General features: G+C 38.4%; 1 long non-coding RNA gene across 2 annotated transcripts in view; it reads left to right on the top strand.

Annotated features, from left to right (window-relative positions):
- LOC115931441 (uncharacterized) overlaps positions 1-24,816 on the top strand; it is a 110,914-nt gene that overhangs the window by 18,550 nt on the left and 67,548 nt on the right. For both annotated transcript variants that reach the window (XR_004067936.3, XR_010131304.1), the window contains exon 3: positions 3,209-3,358. This is a non-coding gene — a long non-coding RNA (uncharacterized lncRNA). The remainder of the gene's footprint in view (positions 1-3,208; positions 3,359-24,816) is intronic.

Here is a 24,816-nt window from a genome sequence, read left to right on the forward strand (position 1 = left end):
TCTTAGGAAATTTATGAAACTTCTGGGTCTCAAGAATTATTATGACCTGAATGTTACAAAATGAGGTCACTTTAAAGATATTTATACTTTTTAAAATTACAGTTGTGTTATTAGCTGAAAAAGAATGAGATACTGGGGGGTTTGGGGCCAAAAACTTAGTGGCACAAACTTCTTGTCTCTGTGGAGTGTGTATTATATTCTTACCCCAGTGCCTGCAAGCCTTCATGAGTTGAATTGCTGCTCTTCGCTAAGCTAGCTGCATGGTTGGTGGAACTGGTACCCAGAGACACTAGGATGATTCTGGAGGCCTGGGTTATTTTCCTTCTTGAGGGTTGTAGCTACTTTTAGATTAAGTTTGAGCACATTGCTAGGTGTTACGGAAAAAAATGTTTGTGTCCCTCCCAAATCCATATGTTGAAGCTCTAACCCCTAATATAATGGTGTTTGAAGGTGGGGCCTTCGGGAGGTGATTAAGATTAGACGAGTTCACGAGGGTGGGGTCTCCTGATAGGATTAGTACCCTTATAAGCAGAGACACCAGAGAGCTCCTTCTTTCTCTCCCACCGAGTGCACAAAGAAGAGATTGTGTGTATAGCAAGACAGCAAAGATGCTGTCTTCCAGCCAGGGAGAGAGTCCTCTCCAGAACCTTACCTTGCTAGCACCATGATTTCAGTCCCAGCCTCCAGAACTCTGAGACAATAATCACTCAGTCTATGGTATTTTCGTATGGCAGCCTGAGCAGACTGCAGCATCGGGTGTAAAAAGAGAAGATTGAACTAAATAAAAGAGACTGTCTTACCCTCTGTAGTAGGCTGAATAATGGCCACCCAAGATAACAGGTCCTAATCCCTGGAACCTATAAATGTGACCTTATAAGGAGAAAAGTTCAAGTTAAAGATCCTTTTTTTTTTTTTTTTTTTTTTTTTGAGACAGAGTCTTGCTCTGTCACCCAGGCTGGAGTGCAGTGGCATGATCTCTGCTCACTGCAACCTCCACCTCCCGGGTTCAAGCAATTCTCTGCCTCAGCTTCCCAAGTAGCTGGGATTACAGGCACTTGCCACCATGCCGGCTAATTTTTGTATTATTAGTAGAGACAGGGTTTTATCATCTTGGCCAGGCTGGTCTTGAACTGACCTCGTGATCCACCCACCTCGGCCTCCCAAAGTGCTGGGATTACAGGCAAGTTAAAGATCTTAACATGGGAAGATTATCCTTAATTCTCCAGGTGGGCCCTACATCCAATCACAAGTGTCTTTATAAGAGAGGGACAGAGGGAGACCCACACACACACAGAAGAGGAAGAGGGCATGTGACCATGGAGGCAGAGATTGTAGTGATGTGGCCACCAGGAATGAGAGGAAAAAAGGAGTGGGTTTTCCCCTAGGACCTCAGGAGGGACCATGGCTCTGGTGACACCTTGCTTTTGGACTTTGGGCCTCCAGACCTGTGAGACAATTACTTTGTTGTTTTAAGCCACTCAGTTTGTGGTAATCTGTTATCTGCCTCAGGAAACTAGTATCATCCAACTTCTTACTTCTTCTGACTACAGGGCTTGTTAACTGCATGCGCAAAGCTCTTACCTTGAGGTTTGGGCTTCCCTCTGTAGGTAGCACAATTCAAGTCTTAAGCCTGGCTGTCTTATAGAACAAGAGAAGGTCTGAGAGAAATTATTTTACCCTCTGGGTGATTGCTGACAATAATATGTCTCCTGTCAGGCCCAGAGATCAGACTCAAGTACAGTATGTATGATGGTATTTGGCAATTTAGCCTTTTGTTATTTCTATAGGATAGTCCATTGACTGTGTCAAGGGCATGGTGCAGAAAAGACAACTGATGATAATTAGAAAATTACTCTGCTACCAAATCGCATCTTAATTCTTTGAAAGTGCTACATTAATTTTCTTTTTAATATTTCTGCTTTGCTTTCTGTTTATGGCAAAGAATGCTTGAGGTGATGTTTCTGGAGAATGAACGTTTTATATGGCTACCAAACAAGTAGAGATAATGTTAGTCTAATAAGAGCCTCAACGTTATCCTTTTTTTATAAATTATTCTAATGTTTGGATTAGAGGAAAGCCATTTGCTTGTTGGAAAGGTCATTTTATTCTCAAAGGACCAAGAGAAGGGGATGCTCTGAGAACTCTTTTACTCAAAAAGGCCAAAAAAAATCAGGCCAAAATTAATTGGAAATTTAATTTTGAATCTCTGTTGGGGATTTGGCTGAGGATCAGCCCAATAATAGATAGCACATGCATAAACTCTTTTGCTACCTCCATCTTCTCTGGATTTCCTTCCTTTTTTGAGATCTGCATTGAATATTTTTCGAGTGTCTATGCTTGTTGTTGTTCATATTTGCCAGGAAAAAAACAGTATGTGCCTTGTTCTCTTGTCAGTCAACTTCTTCTCGTGAATGTTATAGATGGCTGGGCCAATCACCCAGTTCCCTATTTTTCTGCTTTAAATGATCAAAACTTAAAGCATAAATACTAACAAATGCCATTGTGTCATTTTTCTAAAATCTTTCTGGTAATCTCCTAAGCTACGAATTAGTTACTCATGAAGAAAATAAAGCACGAACAAAAGCTCTGCAAATCCCTGCCTTCCTGTTTATGATGAGAAACTTTGAACAAACAAATATTTCCAAAGTTAATACCTGAGAAGTTATGCTAGAGATTGCATTTAAAAAGCATACTCTGCACAGGGGATTCAACTGTGTGCTAGAAAGTCTCATTGTCGAATTATTTCATTTCCCCCATCCTTGGCCTTTTGGGGGGTTACCCATGATCTAGTTAAAGAATCACTTACATTTTTAATTCATTCAGCATCTGAAGCATTCACATATTTGCCATGTGTTAAATTTGAGTAAAGCCCTTGAAGTGTGATTACAGAAGAAAGGATGCTAAAAAGAGAGGAGAATATCTCCCACGTGTGTAGACAACCAGTATTCAGGGATCAGAAGAGCCAACAGTTCTTGGCCGCCATTCTGATAGAGGCCTGGTTTTGACCAAATCTGAGATGTGCAAGTACAATATGCAGCAGCCCTGGGGAAAGCGCTCAGGCTTAAGCAAGCCCTGTCGAGGAGATTCTATATATCTTAGTTGTCATCTATATCCTGGAGCTCAGTAATTCCCGGATGGGCTGTACAGTGTGACTGAAAAATGTTTCTCAGCTCAGAGATGTCAATAATGCACATTTTTTCCTCCATAGATTTGTCTGCCTTAATTTGGTGATTGCAACTAAACAGTGTTTCCTATTTGTACCAACAAGAAGAATTTTAAAAATTATTCTTTAGAACAGTTTTATTCATTCAGTCATGAACATTCCCAGACATTTGTGGCCTTCTGGATTCTGAATAAGGTAAGTCTCATAACATATACAAGCAACTTGGAGGCTTGAAAACAATGCTGATAACAACGAGAGCCATCTGTATACGAAGTAGGCAGCTCATCATAAGAGACCATGGTTATTGGCTAATGTCAGGTGTTTCTATTCCAGAGAGTTACAATTAACAGCACCAGTGATCATTGTAATGCAGTGCTCTAGGTTTCCATGAATTGAAGCTTTCTGTTTTGTAAGTACCTGGTGCCAACCAATTGTGCAATTGGAGCTAGCATAGTTAAAGTTTTCTGAATTGTTACAAACTAACATCTTTAATTTGCCAGGGGAAATTGGGGGTGTTCAATGCATAACAATTGCATTCTCCTTATCTAAAAATTAGCAAGATTTTAGTAAGTTTAACGTTTATCTAATGTCTGTGTGAGAGATCCTATGCTAGAGATTAATGAGTATAGCACAGAATTTCTTTGGGGCAGAGAGACAAAATGAAAAAAAAAAAATTTAAGCCGGCTGTGGTGGCTCATGCCTGTAATCTCAGTACTTTGGGAGCCCGAGGTGGGTGGATCACAAGGTCAAGAGATCAAGACCATCCTGGCCAACATGGTGAAACCCCGTCTCTACTAAAAATACAAAAATTAGCCGGGCATGGTGGTGGGTGCCTGTAGTCCCAGCTACTCGGGAGGCTGAGGCAGGAGAATCACTTGAACCTGGGAAGCGGAAGTTGCAGTGAGCAGAGATGGCACCACTGCCCTCCAGCCTGCCGACAGAGTGAGACTCCATCTCAAGAAAAAGAAAAAAACATTAAATGTGATAAACAATCAAATGTATAGGGGCAATGGAAACAGAGATTTGGGGACACTGAGCTCAGCCTGAGGAGGCCAGGAGAGGTGATGCCTAACTTGAGTCTTGAAGTATACATAGGAGTTTAGCAAATACAACTGAGAAGGACAATTCACAAAGAAAGAAGAGCATAAGCAAAGGCACAGACACATACACATCTATGTAGGCATGACAGCTTGGAATTTTGGGAAGCAAAATGCAATCTAGAAACTGATGAGAAAGCAAATGCAGACATCCGGTCACAAGAAACCTTGGATTCCATGTGGAGAATATTGGGCCTTATCTTCCACACGTTAGAAAGGTCATTCCAGCAGTAATGGAGACAGTAATTACAATGCCCCAGGCAAAACAAGGTAAAGGATTAGGGTGAAGTAGTCTGGTAGAGATGGAGAAAAGAAGATGGATTTAAATTTCTTTATAGTTTTGGTTTCTTCTCAGTTTACAGTCTAGTAAATCATAACTGGGTGTGAGGTGAGCATCAACACATGAAAAACTATTCTGGGGCTGGGTGCAGTGGCTCATGCCTGTAATCCCAGTATTTTGGGAGGCTGAGGCGGGTGGATCACCTGAGGTCAGGAGTTCAAGACCAGCCTGACCAACATGGTGAAACCCTGTCTCTACTAAAAACACAAAAGTTGGATGGGTATGGTGGCGGGCGCCTGTAATCTCAGCTACTCAGGTGGCTGAGGCAGAAGAATCATTTGAACCCAGGAGGCAGAGATTGCAATGAGCTGAGCTCATGCCATTGCACCAGCCTGGGCAACAAGAGTAAAACTTTGTCTCAAAAAAAAAACAAAAAAGGAAAACTATTCTGCATGTCAGGAAATCCTGAAGTCTGGGTTAACTCCTCTGGAGCAGCCCCAGTGAATCTTACTAGGAGCTCTGTAGGGATTGTGGAGATGGATGCTCTCTCTCCCTTTTCTGGTTAGAACCAATATAAAGGTCACAGGCTCGGTGTATGTCACGTGACTCCAATAGGCAGAAGACGGAATGAAATCCAATGAAGCCAGTAAGGTAAGCAGAATTTTTGTTCCCATCCTTTGGGAAACTATGAACATTTTAGCTAAAATTTATTAAAAAAAAACAAAACTGTAGCCCTTTTGTCTCTTGGTCACAATAATTATAGAGTCAGCTATTGAAGTGTACAACATTTTAAGGATGTAGTTTCCTTCTGATAAAATAAGCTAAAATATTTGCATCACTTTAAAAGTTAAATTAGTATGTAAACTATAATAATATTTTGTAACAACACTTTAATCCATTTGCGTTTACTTCTACATGGATACCTAGAAGTCATCTATTCACATTCAATATGCAATTACCGAGCTACTACCTTGTAACATGCACTGAGCTACTTGATCAAGGCATAAAGAAAAAGAAGTGATTTTGCGATTAATCACTTGTAGTAATCTCTGCAAATCTCTTGATGTTATAGTTTATTCATGCATCTAAAAAAAAAAGACATTTAGCCAGATGTCCTATGAGGTCCTTAATTTCTCTCTAAGCATTATTTTGTCTACGCCTGAAAAATTTTAACATTTTGCGTTACATGACAATTTTATTTAATCACTGAATGATATTCTTTGTGATTTCTTGTTTCACCCATTAATCATTTCAAAATGTTTAATTTCTAAACATTTGGGATTTTCCTATGTATTTTGTTGTTGATTTCTAATTCAGTCCTATTTTGGTCAGAAAACATGACTTGAAACTTTTAAATCTGAGACCTTAAATTACTAAGCATATGGACCATTCTAGTAAATGTAGCTTACATACTTGTAAAGAATATGCATTCTGTTGTTGGGTGGCTGGGTAGCTCTATAAATATCAGTTTACTCTAGGTTACTGATAGTGATGTTCAAACATTCTCTGTGTTTGCTGATTCTTTTGTTGAACTCATCTATAAATTGCTGGCCCACAGGCTGTCAAATTAAGAATGATTTTTACATTCTTAAAAGGTTACACACACACACACTCAAAAAAAGAATATGTCCAAAGCCTGAAATATTTACTCTTCGGTCCTTTGGGAAAAAAGTTGGCAGACTCTTGTGTTAAAATATATAATTTGGAGTGTGGAATTATCTGTTTTTTCTTTAATTGGATCAAGTTTTGATTCATGTACTTTGGAGCTTTCTTAAATTCATAACTTGCACATCTTCCTGATGATTTGACTACTTTATCATACTGTCTGTCTTTACCTCTGGTATTTTTTTTGTCTTTAAATTTGTATTATGTTATATTAATTGAGGCCTGTAGCCTTCTCATGCTTATGTTTGCATGGCATATCATTTTCTATCCATTTACTTTCAGTATGTCTGTAATTATACCTAATCTACATTTTTGGTAGACAACATGTTATTTAATTTTTAACATGCATTCTAGTAATTTCTTCATTTAGTTGCATCATTCAGCTCTTTAACATTTAATGTAATTATTCTATAGAAAAAAACCAAAAAAACTAAAAACATTTAATGTAATTATTCCAATGGTTAGATATGAAGACATCATTTTATTATTTGTTTTCTACTTATCCCTTCCCTTGTTTGGATTATTTGAATACTTCTATAATTTCAATTTAATTTTCCTATTGACTTTTAGCTATATTTCTTTGCATTATTATCGTGATTGTCCTAGAGATTATGGTACATAACTTTAGCCTTTTACTGCCCACTTTAAGTTAATATTTTACCACCTCCTATAAGATATAGAAATCTTACAACACTGTGTCTATATGTGCTCATATTTTTGATGCTATAGTTGTTTGCGCTACATCTCTACTTTAAATGGAAAATAAGAGTAAGGGAATGTGACTCACTCACAGTTTCCAGTGATCTTCATTCCTTTCTGAGAATCCAAGTTTCCATCTGCTATCATTTTCTTCAGTCTGAAGACTTTCTTTAGAAACTTTTATAATGAGTTCCTTAGTTTATCTTTTACCTGAAAATATTTCTATTTTGCATTAATTCTTTAAGTATAGGTTCACCAGTTACAGAATTCTTGAGTTGTTCAGCCTCTTCTTTGACCACTTGAAAAATGTTTGACTCTCTTCTGGCCACTTTGACTTTTGATGAGACAACCCCACTAACTGAATTGTTTTTCTTTATTTAATGTGTTATTTTTCTCTTTCTACTTTCAAGATTTGCTCATCCCTGTGATGTGGAAATTTTTTATTATGATGGACTTCATGTTTATTCTGTTAGGTGTTTGTTGATCATCTTGTGTCTTTAAATTTCTGTCTTTCATCAGATGGGGACATTTTCAGTCGGTATTTCCTCAGATACATTACTTTTTCCCCATTACCTTTCTGTTCTTCTGGTACTCTAATTAGATTTATGTTGCATTGTTTTGTATTATTTAACAAGTCAGTCCCTGGTACTCTATTCATGCTTTTCATTTTTTAGCTTTTATTTCTGTTTGTCTTAGTCTGTTTCTGTTGCTTATAACAGAATACCTAAAACGGTGTAATTTAAAAGAAAAGGAATTTATTTTTTTCAGCTATGGAGACTGAGACATCCAAGGTTGAGGGGCTGTATCTGGTGAGGGCCTTTTTGCTGGTGAGGACTCTAGAGTCCCACAGTGTTACAGGGCATCACATGTTGAGAAGGTGAGCTAGGTCAGGTCTGTCTTTTCTTATGAAGCCAGTAATGTCACTCCCGTGATAACTCGTTAATCCCTGAGTGGATTAATCCATTCACGAGGGCAGAGCCAACATGACACAGTCACCTCCTGAAAATTCAACCTTTAGATATGCCATATTGGAGATTAAGTTTCAACATGAGTTTCCAAGGGGACAGATATCCAAACTATGGCACTATTCTTCACATTGTGCTGGGTTGTATTCATTGCTCTGTCTTCCAGTTCACTTACTCTTTCCTCTGACATCTCCATTCAGCTATTATATTTATTAATCTAGGACCTAACTGGGACCCAATAGCAAGCCAAGAATTGATTTTTAAAAGAAGAATTATTTATTGCAGATAATTTATTTTTTCAGTTTTAGAATTTCCATTTGGCTCGTTGTTATTTCTATTTCTAAGGTGAGATTTCCTAAAATTTCACTTATTGAGAACATATTTATTGTACCTTCTAAAGATAGTTATCACAGCCACTTGAAAATCATCAATTATTAGTTTTAATATCTGAGTTATCTTGGGGTGATTCACAGGTGATTTTGTTTTCTCTCGAGAATGTGTTCCCTTTTCCTGGTTCTTTTTACTTAGGTCATTTTGGACATTATAACATTTTCTCCAAAGCTTGTTTTAATTTTGCAGACAATTGTCTTGTTTGAACTTGAATTGAAAACTTTATTAGATGGTGGCTCTGTTCTCAGTTTAGGTAGTTTGTCATTAGCTAAACTGCTTTGAGTCTATTCTATGAAGGCAGGTTCCTAAGTCACTCAAAGATGTGGGTAGGCATATTTTGGAATCTCTTCTTAGATTTTTCTGTTCCAAGTTTTTCCCACTCTAAACAACAGTTTTCCCAAATCAGTTTTCTAATTTCCCAGGTCAGAAAAGTTAAGTTTTCTCTGCTGGTGTCACCGCTGCCTCATGCTATGCCAACAATACTTGTCCCCAAGTTAAAGGCCCTGAAAATGATACCTCCCTTTGTACAACTACCTTCCTGTAAGTATGTGTCTCCACTGCTGTTATGTCTGCTTCTGCTCACTCCTGATGATGCCTTCAGTCTGGTGCAACAAAAAACACCCATTTCATTTATAGCAACCTGGATTAGTTCATTTTCAACCAGGATCCAACAGCAAGCCAAGAGCTGGTTTTTAGAAGAAAAGCTACTTGCTGAAGAGAGTGGAGCTTTGTTGCAAAAGTCAGGGGCATTCTCTGTGATTTTCCTATTGGAATTTGCTACAGCCTCCCAATAAACTATAGACACACTAAGGGTCTTTTCAATTCACTGAATCATAAAAGCTAACGGCAAGGTATTTTGCCCTGTAGTCCAAAGGGTTGCTTCATAAATGAGTTAGAACAATACATTCAAATATGGAAGTGTTCTCTTTAAAATTTAATGGGCCAATTAAGCACAATAAATTTTTTAATGGTAGGTGTTCCCAGTGTAGCAAATTGTCTTTAACTTGGGAGGTGGTATTTGAACATACCCTAGACCAATTGGCCTCCTCAATTTTTACGGGATTCAGTCTTCATCCTTTGTCATGCATATGTCTTACCAGGGCATCTAAGGTACCGATGATTTTTCTAGCATCAGGTCCCATCTTTGTGATGTCACTAATGCAGTGGACCAACAAAATATCCTTCGCTGGGGGGAGGAGGGTGATAGGATCAACGTCTCTGATGATTGAATTTTGCATGGCAGGGAGCTATAGAATTGATGTAGTCGTGAGATAAGAACATAAATGTGTACCAATAATCTAGACAAGTGAAAAATAGATTCTAGTGTTTTCTGCTTATTGGAATGTGAGAAAAACATTTCTTCTAGGTCAAGAGCTTCTTACTAAATACCTGGTATGTATTGATTTACTCTGGGAAAAATATCCAAAGGAAATAGCTGCTGCCATTGGAATTAACAAATAGTCACTATGATAATCCACTATATATCCAGGATTTGGTATTGTTTTAATGGAAAACTTTTGCAGAATAAATTAAATTAGAAATACATTTTTTTTTTTTTGGAGTGTGTACCATTCTCTGTCAGGTCGCATGTTGTAATTGGTCCCTGGTGTATTCTTGGATCTGGCTTTGTTTTTTGTGGAATGAGGAGTGGTAGAGATGGAGAGTAGTATCATCGTATCTCAGTTCTTTGGAGGTGCCATTTACATGGGCTGAGATGAGAACTGTGCCCTCTGGAGTCCTTCCACCAATGGCTCTATGGGCAGTCAGTAAGAGAGTTGGAACTTCCTCACAAGGTCGCTAACTAACACAGATAAACTCATTTCACGGCCTTCAAACAAGTTAAAATCCATAAAATATGAAGAAAAATGAGTTACAGTGCGTCAGGGAATTAAGTGGAAATGTTATACAGCCAGGATCCAAAAATTCAGAAGAAATATCCAGTCTGCACTAGCAGAACCCCAAGGGTGCTGCTTAGAATCCAAGACAAAATGTTTTGGAAACTCTAAGCTCTCCTACAACTGATGGCAGAACTACCTAACACCCTTTCCCCTGTGTTTGCCAGAAGACTTCATTTCTCTTCATGTCTTCCACCTCTGCTGCTCTCTTCTACCTCAGAATTCTTGCATGGGTTCATCTGCTTAACAGAAAGTTGACCTCAGAGGAAACTATTTGCAATAGAGACTGGGAAAGGTAGTTTTCATCTTTCCCTATTTTGAGATTACAGCAAGACAAACTAAAAGTGAACAGAAACAGGTGTTGAATGACCCAGTCTACACTATTTACCACAGTTGACTTTCTAGCCCAATCACCTTTCCATCACACTTCCCATCATTTTTAATTGAAAAGCATTTTAAAGTGCTCATGACTTGGGTCATTGATAGAAATCCTTAGAATTAGCCCATGTTGAAGACGGTAATCTTAATGCACTACATTTTTGTTTCAGACAAAAACAATCTAAGAGAGATGGTACTTTAGTAGGTTCTTGGAAGGTGCAGCCTGATGTATAATTGTAGCTCTGAGATAGCAGAGTGATAGAACACAAAATCCTTGAGGGGTAAAACCAAAGGAAATCTACAAATCCCACCATCCATCCTTATCTGCCTCTAGTTAATGATTGGAGATTATATACTTGAGTTGGCAGACAGTAGAAAAAAAAGATTCATCAACCCAGTTTATTGACAAACTCTTGAGCATTATTAAAGATGAGAAAACAGATTTAAAAAATATCATGGACCCTTGAAAAAGTACCCTAAATCCAGGCAGAGAGAGCACTCTAATGGAATCATAGGGCACATATGAATCTAGAAAAAAAATCCAGAAGAATAAAATTCAAAAAGCTCTTTGTAATCATAAATAAAGGAAAATATAGCCTCTATGAAAAAAGAGTAAAATAATGAGGCAAGCAACTGCGATAAATAAAAGAAAGGGAAGAAAAGGGAGATGAATGAGATAGGAAGAACTTCTAGGGTGCTAAAAATTTCATAATTAAAATCCATATATATTCATGTAAAAACCAGATTTGGTTCTACAGAAGATAGTATCAATAAATGTGAAGGATGAACTTGAGAAAAACTTTCCCCAAAATACAGAAAAAATAAAGATGGAAAAATTATGAGCGTCGTGAATTATAACGATTTTATGTTGCGTTGACAACATCCATTTTAAATAGGTTTAGCTTTCTCATGTCAGAAGCAGGACGCAATCACGCTTGACACTTTTTAGTTCTACACCTCTCACCAGTTCCTCAGTATGGTCTATCCAGGTATCTTCTTACACAGCTGCTTCCTGGTGACCACCTCCCTATGGGACAGCCACATCCCACCTGCTTGACTGGCCCTGCTGAGCGCCACACCCTGCATGGACTGTGAGACATGCTGCAGTGACCCTCTCTCAGTCATAGCGTGGAACTCATGCTTGTTTCTTTCAAATCTACCAATGAAAACTTCTCTCCATAAGTGTGTTTGGACACTGTCCTGAACCTCAATGAAGGTGTTGACCCATGGATCCCTCATTCTCTTTCCCTGTCTGATCTCCCTGACCTCAGTTTGCAGCCTCTGGGCGTGCCATGTGCCCCCCAACCTGTAGGTAGTAAAATCTATATTTCTATCTTGTGTTTCTCCCAATTATTGAAGGGGTCTGCTCTGTTTTAAAGATTCTAAATCAAAACAGGCCAGGTGCAGTGGCACACACATGTAGTCTCAGCTACTTGGGAGGCTGAGGCAGGAGGATAGTTTGAGCCCAGGAGGTTGAGGCTGCAGTGAGCCATGATTGCACCACTGCACTCTGGCCTGGGTGACAGAGCAAGACCCAGTTTAAATAAACAAACAAATACAAACAATGAAATAACATAGTACACATATAAAGATGAAAAGGGACCCAACACAGAGATAATTGACTGGAACAAAAACCAGGGTAATTTAACAGAAGCAATAATTAAAGATATGATGAGGTGGAGGTGGCAGTAGAGAGCAACTTTTCTGAGCTGGGCATACAGATGAAAAGATTTTATCACATGATGCCAAGACAAAGGGACTACAGATATCCTGGCAAAATTTTCTAACTAGAAGAATAAAGCTAGCGTTTATAATCATCTAGGGTGAGATATGGGAGAGGAAGGAGGGAAAAAAGATTGACTTCTCACAAAGGAAAAAGTCAGCCTCATCTGAGATTCTCAGATGCAATAGTAAATGCTGCTCTGAATTTTGTCCTGTCACTTTTTATTTTTTATTTTTAGAGACAGGGTCTCATTCTGTTGCCCAGGCTGAGTGCAGCGATGTGATCATAGCTCACTGCACCCTCGAACTGCTGGGCTCAAGCGATTCTCCCACCTCAGCCTTCCGAGGAGCTGGACTACAGGCATGCACCGCCATACCTGGCTAAATTCTTTTTTGTTTTTTGAGACAGGGTCTCACTCTGTCACCAAGGCTGCAGTGCAGTGGCATGATCATGGCTCACTGCAGCCTTGACCTTCCAGGCTCAAGTGATCCTCCTCCCTCAGCCTCCGGAGTAGCTAGGATCACAGGTATTGCACCACCACACGTGGCTAAAGTTTTTAATTTTTTTAATTTTTTTTTTTTTTTTGTAGAGATAGGGCCTAACTATGTCACCCAGGCTGGTGTCAAACTCCTGGGCTCAAGTGATCCTCCCTGCTCAGACTCCCAAAGTGCTGAGATTACAGGTATGAGCCACTGCACCAAGCCTGATTTTGTCCTCTATAATCACCACCTTTTCATGTGTTAAGACAAAGTAAACACATGCTCACACATGGTTCATGCACCTGTTTGTGATATCTATCTGAAGGTAACCCATCTCTTTGAAAGATAGGTCTACATTAATCTCAAAAAGGGGGAGACAAGTAGCAAGAGAAGTATGGCAAATAGGAAAAAAGTTGAACAATTGAAATAAAAACACCCGTATACCTGATTTAGAAAATTCAAATGTCAAACATTTTGTCAAAAAAGAACATGTATATTTAAAAATGATAATATAATAAAATATTTAAAATTTTAATTATACAAATAAAGTCTAGCAGTGGCGACGAAGGGAAGAGTAGATGGAAACATAAAATATAATTAAAATATTCTACTGCATAGAGAAGAAAACAAAAATACACTGTTTTTGACTTAACTATGACAGTGAAAAAAGGAATAGGTTAAGAAGTATACATTAAGTACAGTTTTGAAAAGCCTGAAACTGGTTGTTGAAAACAAGATATGATGTATCTATAAATTGATTGATCTATCAATCATCTATCTTGCCAATCTCTCTATCCATTATGTATGAAAACACTGGTTATGATAAAAATGAAGGTCGTGTAGTTTATTTGGCTAGAGAACAAAAATAAAAGAAACAGCAAGAAAATTTAAAAACATGAAAGAGCAAGATAAAAAGATGTCTAAATAGTTCAATTATATATGCTATTGGTTTAACTACCGTATTAAAAGACAAAGCCTTTCACGTTTTACTTTGTATAAATAAATCTAAAGCAAAGCTGCCTTTAAAAGAATGAAAGCATAAGTGTGGACACATAAATCATGAAAATGGAAACAAAGTAAACCAAAGTTCAGTGTACTAAATAGTAAAAGATCATTCAATGCAAACAGCTTAAAGTGGGAGAACAAGGATTATTTGATAGGTATAAGGTACAATTCTTTTTTAAAAAAATTACAATGTAAATGGTTTCACATTGCATATGTTCTTCTGTACTAGCTTATTTTTGCTAAATAGGGTTTTTAGATTTATATCACTTGAAAAGTCTTACTCAAGGTCATTTATTTTTATTGCTGCATAAAATTCCACTATATAAGTATCTTATAATACTATATTATTTATGAATGTTCTAGCAAAGGTATAAAAATTTCTGAGAAATACAAACCTAAAAATTAGTATAAAGGTTTTAATTGGGATGAATGAAGATGGATAGCCCAGGGGAGAGGTCACAAAGATGAACTAACTGTTCAGTCAGTGTTTTGGTTTTCAAGTTGATTTGGTGGTACACAGGCATCTGTGTGTTATTTTTATAATTTTGTATATTTCTTATTGTGAAATAAAAATTAAAAACAAAACAATTATTCATTTTGTCAGTATAACATCTATGACACTCTGTGCTAAAGCAAATTGAATTAAAGTATGTAAAGCAAAAGATCTTAGCATTTCAACAGGAAATTGACAGAAACATGATAGCATTGGGAAACTTTAAAATAGCTCTCTCAGCATGGTGATAAGGAAAACACAGGATTTGAAAATCTAAATTACTAAATTTTAATAAAATGCAAATAATTTGCTAAATTATGTAAGCTATTCTAATAAATGCATATGAACTTCTGTATACAAAAATGACTCTCCCGTTGTTCATTGAATATATTTTTTTAAATTAATGATATATTAGACAATAAAAAGGCAACATTTTCCCCAAATCAAAAATTATGGAGGCCACATTTTGTGAACACTACTGTCATTAATTTCTGATTAGTCCATCATTTCATTGTTTAAATGTCTTATTTGACCTAGTAGTTATTAAGTGTTTGTTACTTGTTTTTTATTTCAGCATAGTGTATTCTTTTTTTTCCCTTCAACTTTTATTTCAGATTCAGGGGCTACATATACAGGCTTACTATCGGGGTATATTGTGTGATGCTGAGGTTTCGGGTATGAATGAGCCTGTCACCTAGGTACTGAGTATATACCCAACAGTTTGTTTTTCAGCCCTTTCTCCCTCTCCCTCCTCTAGCAGTCCCCGGTGTCTATTGCTGCCATCTTTATGTCCATGAGTATCCAATGTTTAGCTCCCACTTGTGTGTGAGAAGACATGGTATTTGGTTTGCTGTTCTTGCATTACTTCATTTAGGATAATGTCTAGCTGCATTCATGTTGTTGCAAATGACATGATTTCTTTCCGTTTTTACGGCTGCACAGTATTCTATGGTGTGCATATACCCAATATGGTGGATTATCTTCGATCACATTTTGGCTAAGCAAGTTTTGAAATGGGGTAAGTCTTTTTCCCTCCAGTGTTTTATTCATTCATTATTGGTACTAACTAGTATTTATAGACTCATTTATTATAGACTCAATCACTTTCTACTGTCAAATGGGAAATGAAAAAGACTTACTGATGTTTCTTGGTGTTGTGTATTGATGGTATAATTATTGGAAATTCCCTATACAGGGGACTATTGTCAAGGATCAGAGCTTCTTTTATCCTGCTCCTTTGCAGATGGATCACTTTTCTTATTCATTGCTGTTTTTTAGAATAGTTTTCCATTCAGAACAAAGGGTAGATTCAGCTGAGCAGCAAGGAGATTTGTCTAACAGGAGCAAAAAAGGAGATCTGAAAAAGGAAGAAGGGATTATCCAGACTATGATGGCCAGATGGAAAGCAGGGCCGGGCATCAGGCGATGAGGACAGCCCACAAGGAGACAGTTTGTGTCTATGAATGGTACAGTCCTACACTCATGAGGTCGACTTGTAAAACCATTTGAGTGGTTGATTCACACTGAGAGATGAAAACTCATTTTCTTGATTGTTTTGGTTAGGAAGGGTTCTAGAAGAAAATAGTTCACTGAGTTTCTTGAAGGGAGAGTGATGAAGAACAGAGAGAGCACTGCAATTATCCTGCTTTGAGACTGCTGAATGTACACGTTTTATTTCAGCCAGGGTTATGTGAAAAGATGAGGGTGTAAAAATAAGGATGAAATAAAAATAGGTGGAGATAAGTGCATTGCATTTCTAATTACCTACTGAGCAGTAGTACATAATGAGAGAATTGATACTAAATGCAACAATGCAATTAGAAATATTTTATTGGGTTTTTGCAAGTAACATTTGATATCTGTTTTTTAGTGATTAAAGAATCATGAATTCCAGCAAGTGCACAATTGTACCTTTTTGCAATTCATTATCATCGGTATAGGCAGAATGAGTTGCTATATTATTTACATGGGGCAGAACCAAATGGGTTGATCACAGCCCTCAATGTCTCCCTGCCCAATAACAGCCATTTTGGACACATTCCAGAAAATGGTTTAACTTTGTAAATAATGCAATCTTTCTACAATTTCCTTTCCCTCTAGGTTTTGTCTCTTGAATAATTTCAGGTGTGATCCTTGGTGTCATTGCACTAAGACCCAGCAAGGGTCTGGTGCTGGACAGGTAACGTTGAACAGAGAAACCGGAATGTTCACCCGCACTGCTGGGCTCTGCAGTTTGCACTGCAGCATCGTTTGGTAAAATAACTTGTGAAAGGAGATAATGTTGTTTGAAAGAGTTCTTTAGATCCAGTTATATATGCACTTTCTTTGGTTTTCTTTAGTGATTGCCATTCTTCCTGTCACACTGAGACGAGCACCTGGAGACGCTGATGTCTTCCTTTTCCTTGTGACAGGAAGGCCACGGGTGGCTCAGGTGGTGCGCCCACTGACACAGTAACGGAAAATTCATGGTCTCAGGCCGTTGTGACCTTCAACATTTTGACATGGAAGATTTTAAAATACAAACTTAAAAAACTGTAATTATGGCAACACTGAGACATTGTTCATCAAGCTTGTGGCTTCTGAAACAGATCCCATAATGTCAAACTAAGTTATGGGTCAGTGTTTTATATGCCACAGTTAAATAGCTTCCATATTTCCATGTAATTTTCTCATTGGAATTAACTTTTATATTTAATACACAGATTTGATTCCTTTAAGGAATATTTTCTGCCATCAAATTTGACAGACTCACTTCTGTTGTGAATTTTCATTTGCAGTAATTATATCTCTTGAGGACAAATTTTTATAGATCGAATTTTGCAGTTCTACAATTCAGGATATTGTGATTTATCTGCCAGTTTCAAAGCAACAGAAAATCCTAGTGTATGAGGTTTCAGTCAGTGTCAGTTTTACCTCTTTTTGATTATTTTCCGAAGTAAATGCACCATTTTGCCTCACCAGCATCACTGGAATTGTGTACCTAGGAGGATTATGGCTGCCTCTGCTGAGTCCTGCAGGTTGGAAGTGGAGGAAAGCCAGCAGTAACGGGCCTCAGCCAGCTCCCAAACAAACTGAAGGGCCAGGTCTCTCTCCCACCACACCCCACACGACAGCCCAGAGTCTGTTTCCAGGAGGAGGGTGAGAAGGACTTGAAAATTTGCCTGAAGCTATCTGCCTCCCAGCTGTGAGAGAAAAGGGCTTGGTTCTCCCCCTGCCTGTGAATTCCTGCCCTCCCTGAGTTCTGGCCAGGAGGTTTCTCGCTGAGTTCAAATTGTTACAAAGTTAAGGGAGAGAATTCCTTCTCTCTGTGGAGTTTTACCCCCTGCTCTTCCGCCCACCTTCCCAATGGATCCCTGTGGTGCCAGGCAGGAATGGGCTGCTGGGGACCGAGCGAGCTCCCAGGGCCTTTCTGCTGCTGTCTCCTACCCCTGCGTTTCACTGGCTCTCTAACTTGACTCAGCTCCGGGTCAAGTCCCAGACTTCTCCCACAAACAGACCTTCAGCTTCTCTAGTTGTGGGCTGTGTTCGGGAGAGGAGGGTCTCCCTTTCCCACTTCTGCACCTGGGGCACTCACAATATTTGGGGTGTCCTGCGAGGAGCAGTCTGCTTCCTTCAGAGAGCCTGCGGGTCCTCTGAGAATTGCTGGTTTGTTCTTGCAGTCCATCTGGAGCTACAATTCACAGTGCAAGCCTCCGCATGCTACTCTGTCTAGAGCTGCAATCTAGTCCTCTCTACCATATTTTTCTAACATGATTTCTGAGTTTTCTGTTCTTTTCAAGGACTCCTTATGCCACACTGATTTTCTTCTGTTTTCTTCTAGAAGTTTCAGAGTTTTAGCTCGTACATTGAGAACTATAACACCTTTTTGTATTAATGTTTTATGTATATTGTGAGGCAATGGTTGAGCTTAATTTTTCCTCCCAAACTGTTACCCAGTTATTACAGCAAGCATTCTATAAAAGGACTGTTTTTTTCTCATTGAATTTTCTTGGAATCTTTACCAAAAGCCAACTGACTATGTATGTTTGCATCGGTTTTTGTATACTCTGTTCTGTTCCATTGATGTGTATATTGTGCCAATACTACACTCTTTTGATTAGTTTAGTTTGCTGTAACTTTTTAAAACAAATTGCATAAGTCCTCCAAACTTATTCTTGTTTTTCAATTTGTCTTGGCTATTCTAGGTCACTTCCATAGGTTCTGAGAATAAGAGAATCAGTAGTTTCTGGTATTCTTCCCTGTGTCCTTTGTATGAGAGTGGATGCCTGCACAAAGTATGCTGCTGAAAGACTGCATAGCCCAGCAGTTTTCTTTCAGCTAGATATGGTCATGTGACACATTTCTGGCCAATCAGAGGCAAGCATAAGTGTTGCCTTAGGACTTCCAAGAAGGCTCTTTGGGGGAGTAAGGCAGCACCCTTCTGGCTTTTCTTTGTCTTTGTTTGAAATGAAATGTAGAAGTAATGACGGGCTAGAGCTTTTGAAAGACAGATACTTTTAACAGTGAGATAATCTATTGAAGATGGAAGCCGGCACTGAAGAGCAGAACAATAGGAACTGGAAGCCCTTGATTATTTTTTGTGTCCTTTTTTAAAACCATAGAGTCACCAGACCAGATTTTTTCTGAATTCTTTTATGTGAAAGGAAAATAAACTTCTATGTTGCTTAATCCTGGTATTTTGCATTGTTCTGTCACATGCAGCCAAACTGACATGGGTTCTAAGATTTATCTTTTCTGTCCACACATCTTAGAGAGAAGGTAATTTTATCCTTGCCTGTTCCAATGCAGTGTAAATGGATCTTTATTCTTCATAGGTTTATTTCTTGATTAATGGGGACAGTTTGAATTAAATTCTCTCTCATTAAAATGAGTACTCTTTCAAATAGTACCTAGTCATTGTGTATCCATTTCTCCCTAGTCAGCTCTTGTACTTAGGAGAAAGCTGATCCTTAGCTTTGGGGTGTTTCCTTTTGGTTTGTGTCAATTAACATAAAAGATAATGGTGCACCAGGGGCCCGTGACCTAAGCATGAGCTGTTCCTGCAGCCAAAATAGGATTACTAATCTGCAAAAGACATAGTGATGAGATAGCATCACTTAGCATCTGGGTCAAGAAAACTTGTACTTTATTCCTCAATTGGACTTCCAGGTACGTGAATCAATGCATAATCATTTAATCCAGTCTAAGTTGAGTTTTCTGCGATGTAAATATGCCTGCATTGATGAATATATTGTTTCATGGAGCTCTCTAAGAAAGTACAGAAGGAGTTACAGGCTGTGGTTGTGCTGTTGGTATCTGGAAGCCATGTTGCTTTGTCTCCCAGGGCTTTTTCTTGGTATTTACTAAAATCCATCATCTGACAGTCAGGTTCTCTCAATGGGGAGTGCATCCCAAGAAATTTTTGTCTTCCCTCTCAAACTTGATCTGTTCTGTCCACTGTGAGAGTGAATTCATGACTTTCATGTGAAGTTATTTTAAGTAGATAGCCTTCACATCAAGAAATTCAGTTTGTGGTGTCTACATGCATATTTTTCTGCTTTAGCTTGCTCAAGTTGAAATTCACCTGCAAAAACAAAAAAAAAATGACTTCAAGAAGGTTTTGAAAGTGTTTCCCTCAAATTTCAGCTCTCACCTCTTGTACTTGCCATCCAGATTAGGAGGGTGTTATGCACTTGTCAAAAATATGTATGATGTTATTAAAAAGCCAAGTTAGGAGAAAAAAAGCAAATTAAGGAACTGTTGCTTTTTGCTTTATCCTTTTATTATAGAATCAAATATGTTCATCTGTTTTGCTCCAAGTTCTTACCTGTGTCCTTCTAAATTTAGGGATATTCAGTTTTCAAAATTTACCCAATTTACTTCAGACCACACTACACTGTTCTCTCAAACATGGAAGATGTGTGAAGGAATATGCTGATAAACATTTTCTCAGTAAGCCTACATGTATACCTAGGGAGAATCAAACATTCTAGACAAATTGGGATTATACATAGATATGAATATTCATAATAATTATTCATAACTATTAATATATCACATTTTATTTGCGTTATCTCACTGAAAATTCCTATCAGTATATACAAGGACTGTCATACTTAAATCTATTTTTTAGATGAGAAAATAGGTACTCTGAGGTTAAGTAACTTTTCTTAAGGTTAATCAGTTAAGTGTTGAAGCTGGAATTTGAATCCAATTATGTCTGACTGCCAAATTGATTCCTTTTTTGATATGCCATGCTGCCTTTAATTCATAGTGATTGTTACTTCAAAAGCAATCTTGCTGCAGTATATATGGACTGGACTAGCTCCATCATGCTCTTTCAGCTTGCTATTTACCCGTATTACTTTCACTAGGTACTGTCTAGGAGGGGTCCAGTAGAACCAGAAGAGTTTTCTCAGAGAGGAAGCAACATTTTACAACTGAATCTTCACTACATATACAGAAGAGTCCAAAGTTGGAAACCTAAGCAATCCAAGAAATCACTGTCCCTACAGAAGTTAAACAATAGGATGCTTTCTCTCCTGCTTTAATAAATGGTTGTTATCTTGCTCTGAAGATAATTGAAGCAGTGGACATCTCATATCCTTTTCTACTTATTGGGCTAGAGTCAGAGTCACCCTGACTCTGACTTATTTTTTAATTGATAAGCTCTTCAAGTCAGAGAGAACTTGGTGCAACTCCAGGCTCTCCTAATTATTTATGGAAATAAATAATTATGGACAAGTCCATTACTAAGTCTGTAAAATCGAGAAAATATGATAAACCATGCATGATTATATTTGAGTATTTAATAAAGGATCTTTGGTACCAGGCACTTAGTAGGCTATGGCTGTTGCTATGTCACTCCCATGCTGTCTACTCTTAAAAGGACTCCTTAGATAGAATTAATTAATTGTGGCTAATAATCTGGGTCAGATTATAGAAACTGAAACATCTGGAAGAAGGAGAGAATTGTGGTTGTCTCCAGTGAAATCTATTTTTTGTGACCTCCCCTTGCCAGAAGTACCAACTGGTAGACACATATGTGTGACATTGTAAAACAGGTAATCAATTCATCTCTTGCTACATCTAATGCATAAAATCAAGTAGAAGCACGTAGACCTAAGCACAGATTTAGGGTTGATAAAAAAAGGCACTTTTATTGAAGTGATTTATGGGCCTTTTGGATAGGAAATGTTAAAGAAAGGGGCAGCTTAAGTCATTTTAATTATTTATGATTTTATTGTACCAGCGGAAGTCTCCAGTTCGCTCTAACTTGGAGATGCTTCTACTAATGCTGAAGGAAAAAATCTCATGATAATGGAAGACTCAATTCTTGTGTTGTTAACTGAAAACATTACTCATGCTCATCAAAGTAGTTCACGGAAGTCATTTAATGTGGTTGTCTTTTCAGTTGAAAGCATGCTGACTCTGTTGATGGTTTCTGCTAATGCGTAGGAAACAAATAGCAGGCATGTCTTCATTTGTGAGTCTTTGTCATTATCTGCATTGATGGTTTTCTTAAATTTTAATTTTCCCATTTAGTAGATAAATATTTAGCACCGAACCCCAATACTGTCCCTGGCACTAAAAAGACTTCCTGCATGGAATTCTAATAGACCTCAAAGGTAAGAGCTGCAGCCCCACTAGCTCAGGGTTCAATTAAATAGGTAATCAATCAGAAAGGAATGACTTTGTTCCAGACAGGGATGCTCACACTTGAGTTAATCATAAGAATGAAGATGCCTCTGCGTTCCACACTTTCCTCATCAGCCACACAGGGATAATTATCCTGGTGCTGCCGGCTTTACAAGCAATTTGCGGGAATCAAATGAGTTAATGCACTTGTGATTTCTCTGAGAAGCAGAAGCATCTGAAAGAATGTCATTAATTTTCCTGTCTGGATTTCACTCTTCTCACTTGTTACCAGTTCCCTTGGCTGTGTGGTCCTCAGCACAGACATGCATATGCATATGTGTTTTTGCATGTGAGAAGGTGAGAAAAAAAGGAAGTGATGGGAAGAGGGACCAAGATTTAGGACCTGCAATACTGTACTTAAACTAATAATAGTCCTTTAACACAAAGGATTTCTTTTGCACACTTCCACTTAGTTTGGTTCTTCTTATCAAGTTGGACAGATGTTTTTCAATGTCTGGGAGGAAGAGTAAGTGGCCTTATAAATGTGGAAGTCTTTGCTGGCCTGGGAATACTCAAGCCAGCTCTATGCAGTAGTTGTAGCCTCCTTTCTTCGTTCTTTCTACCGGCTTATGGTTTTCCTTTCAGTTCTAGCTCATCAGCTTTCAGGTGCATATAATGAATACTTACGACTATTACTACCATTACTGTCAGGGAACCTCTATGCTTTCTAATTGTGATGACTGCATTTATTAATGAGATAATACCTTGGCTGATGATGATTAACAAAATTTGGTTTTAATCTAAGGGCATTCTAATGCTTTCAAGTCAGGCACAGGTGTAGTGGAAAGAACCCGGGACCTGGAGTAGGTCACCTGGCTCTGTCCCGGTTATGCCAGTAATTAGATATGTATTGTTGGACACTCTTAACTTCTGTGGGCCTCCAATGTCCCATCTCTAAGATGAAAATGATTTTTACAGCTCTGAGAATTCAGTGAAGCTGTGGAAATGCTATGATTCTATGTAGAGTACGTCAAAACTGTTCATGTTAGTGCCTCCAGGATTCCCAGCCCAAACTGGCAAGTGGCCAGATGTGTCAGCAGTTCCTTTCTGTCCCGCTTGGTGGCTGTTGTGCCCTTGTGTTGTCCAAGGTACCATCGTCTGATCACTGCCTTAGCTGCCCAGGAATCCTGTCCTCCTCTTCCTGTAAACTGCACTGGCTTGTAGATCACACCCTTTCTCTGTGTCTCACCCTGACTCTGTGCCTAGTCGTGTGTTTTGTGCTCTTGGGGCCTCTTTGTTACGGCAATTCTTTTTGAAATTCAAACCAAAGCATCATTGCTTCAGTTTTTCTTTTTTAAAAAAGGACTTCGCATTTTAAGTCTTTAGATTATCAGACCCAAAGAGTGACTAATGCGAATAATGAAATTTCAGAGATGAGCCTGGGTTAGGGGCAGTAGAAGTGGTGTGGATGACTCTGGATACCATTGAGTGGCACCATGCAGGTTACTGATTGGGTATTTGATACAAGGTAGAGCTGTGTCAGTCAATGGGTCTCCAGCTGAGAAAACGTAGGGAAAAATGGTCATCGTAAAATTGAAATTATATCAGATATAGGCAGAAAAATATACCTTAAGGGAAATAAAAATTTCTTCCCATATGTATTTTTTTACTTTTTAGACTTTCCTGTTTCTAGGAAGATTACTTGGTGAATTGCATCTTTCGGGATCACCATAAGCAACCTAATGAAATAGGAAAGACAGCCCAAAGGGAGAAGTGACAATTTATGCATGCTGTGGTACGCATGAATCTCCATGTACTCACATAGAGTGTAAGGAGCCAGACCAGAATATCTATATAAAACATAACGTGTGTCAGAAACGTACCCAATTCTAGAAAATACAATTCTATCATGTTGGAAAGCAGATCTGTAGTTGCCTGGGGATGGGGCTGGGAGAAAAAAGGGATGGATTACAAAGGTGGGCATGAGAATATTAGGACAGGTGATGGATGTGTGGTATTCATGATTTGATTGTAAATTTTCTGGTGCACACAATTCAATACTCATTGAATGTACGATTATTTAATTTTAGTTTTTCCTCCCACCCCCATCCCCAGGCAGCTACATATCCGCGTACCACAGCATGTGTAAATAGTTGTGCTTATGGCTGTGTAGTTTTCTCTTGTGTGAGGATACAACAATTTGCTTATCTATTCATCTGTTGATGGACATTGTATTAGTTTTTTAGCAAAACTAACAAAATGTCACCAACTGAGTGCTTTAAAAAACAGACATTTATTTTTCACAGTTCGAGAGGCTAGAAGTGTGAGATTAGCAGGTGTTGGCAGGTTTGGTTTCACCTGAGGCCGCTCTCCTCGGCTTGCAGACATCTTTGCATGGTCTTTTCTCTGTGTGTGCATCGCTGATGTCTCTTCGTGTATCCAAATGACCTCTTCTGGAGGAGGAACCAGCCTAATAGCCTCATTTTAACTTAATCACCCTTTTAAAGGCCCTATTTCCAAATAGGCACATTCTGAGGGATTGGGGTCCAGAGCTTCAATATACACACTTTGGGTAGACACAATTCAGCCCTTGACAGACATTTGGGTTGTTTCCAGTGTTTGCTTATTACAAATAAAGTTTCTATAATTATATCTGTAAAAGTGTATATGTGGACATATGCTTACATTCCTCTTGCATAAGTATCTAGGAGTGAAATTGCTGCATCTTATGGTAGTTTATTTATTTATCTATTTGAGACAGAGTCTTGCTCTTGTTGCCCAGGCTGGAGTGCAGTGGCTCTATCTCAGCTCACTGCAACCCCTGCCCCCTGTCCAAGCAATTCTCCCGCCTCAGCCTCCTGAGTATTTGGGATTATAAGTGCCTGCCACCGCACCCGGCTAATATTTGTATTTTTAGTAGAGATGGGGGTCTCACCAGGTTGGCCAGGCTGGTCTCGAACTCCTGAC

The sequence above is a fragment of the Gorilla gorilla genome, chromosome 17, assembly GCF_029281585.2.
Source record: "Gorilla gorilla gorilla isolate KB3781 chromosome 17, NHGRI_mGorGor1-v2.1_pri, whole genome shotgun sequence".
NCBI classification, from domain to species: Eukaryota; Metazoa; Chordata; class Mammalia; order Primates; family Hominidae; genus Gorilla; species Gorilla gorilla.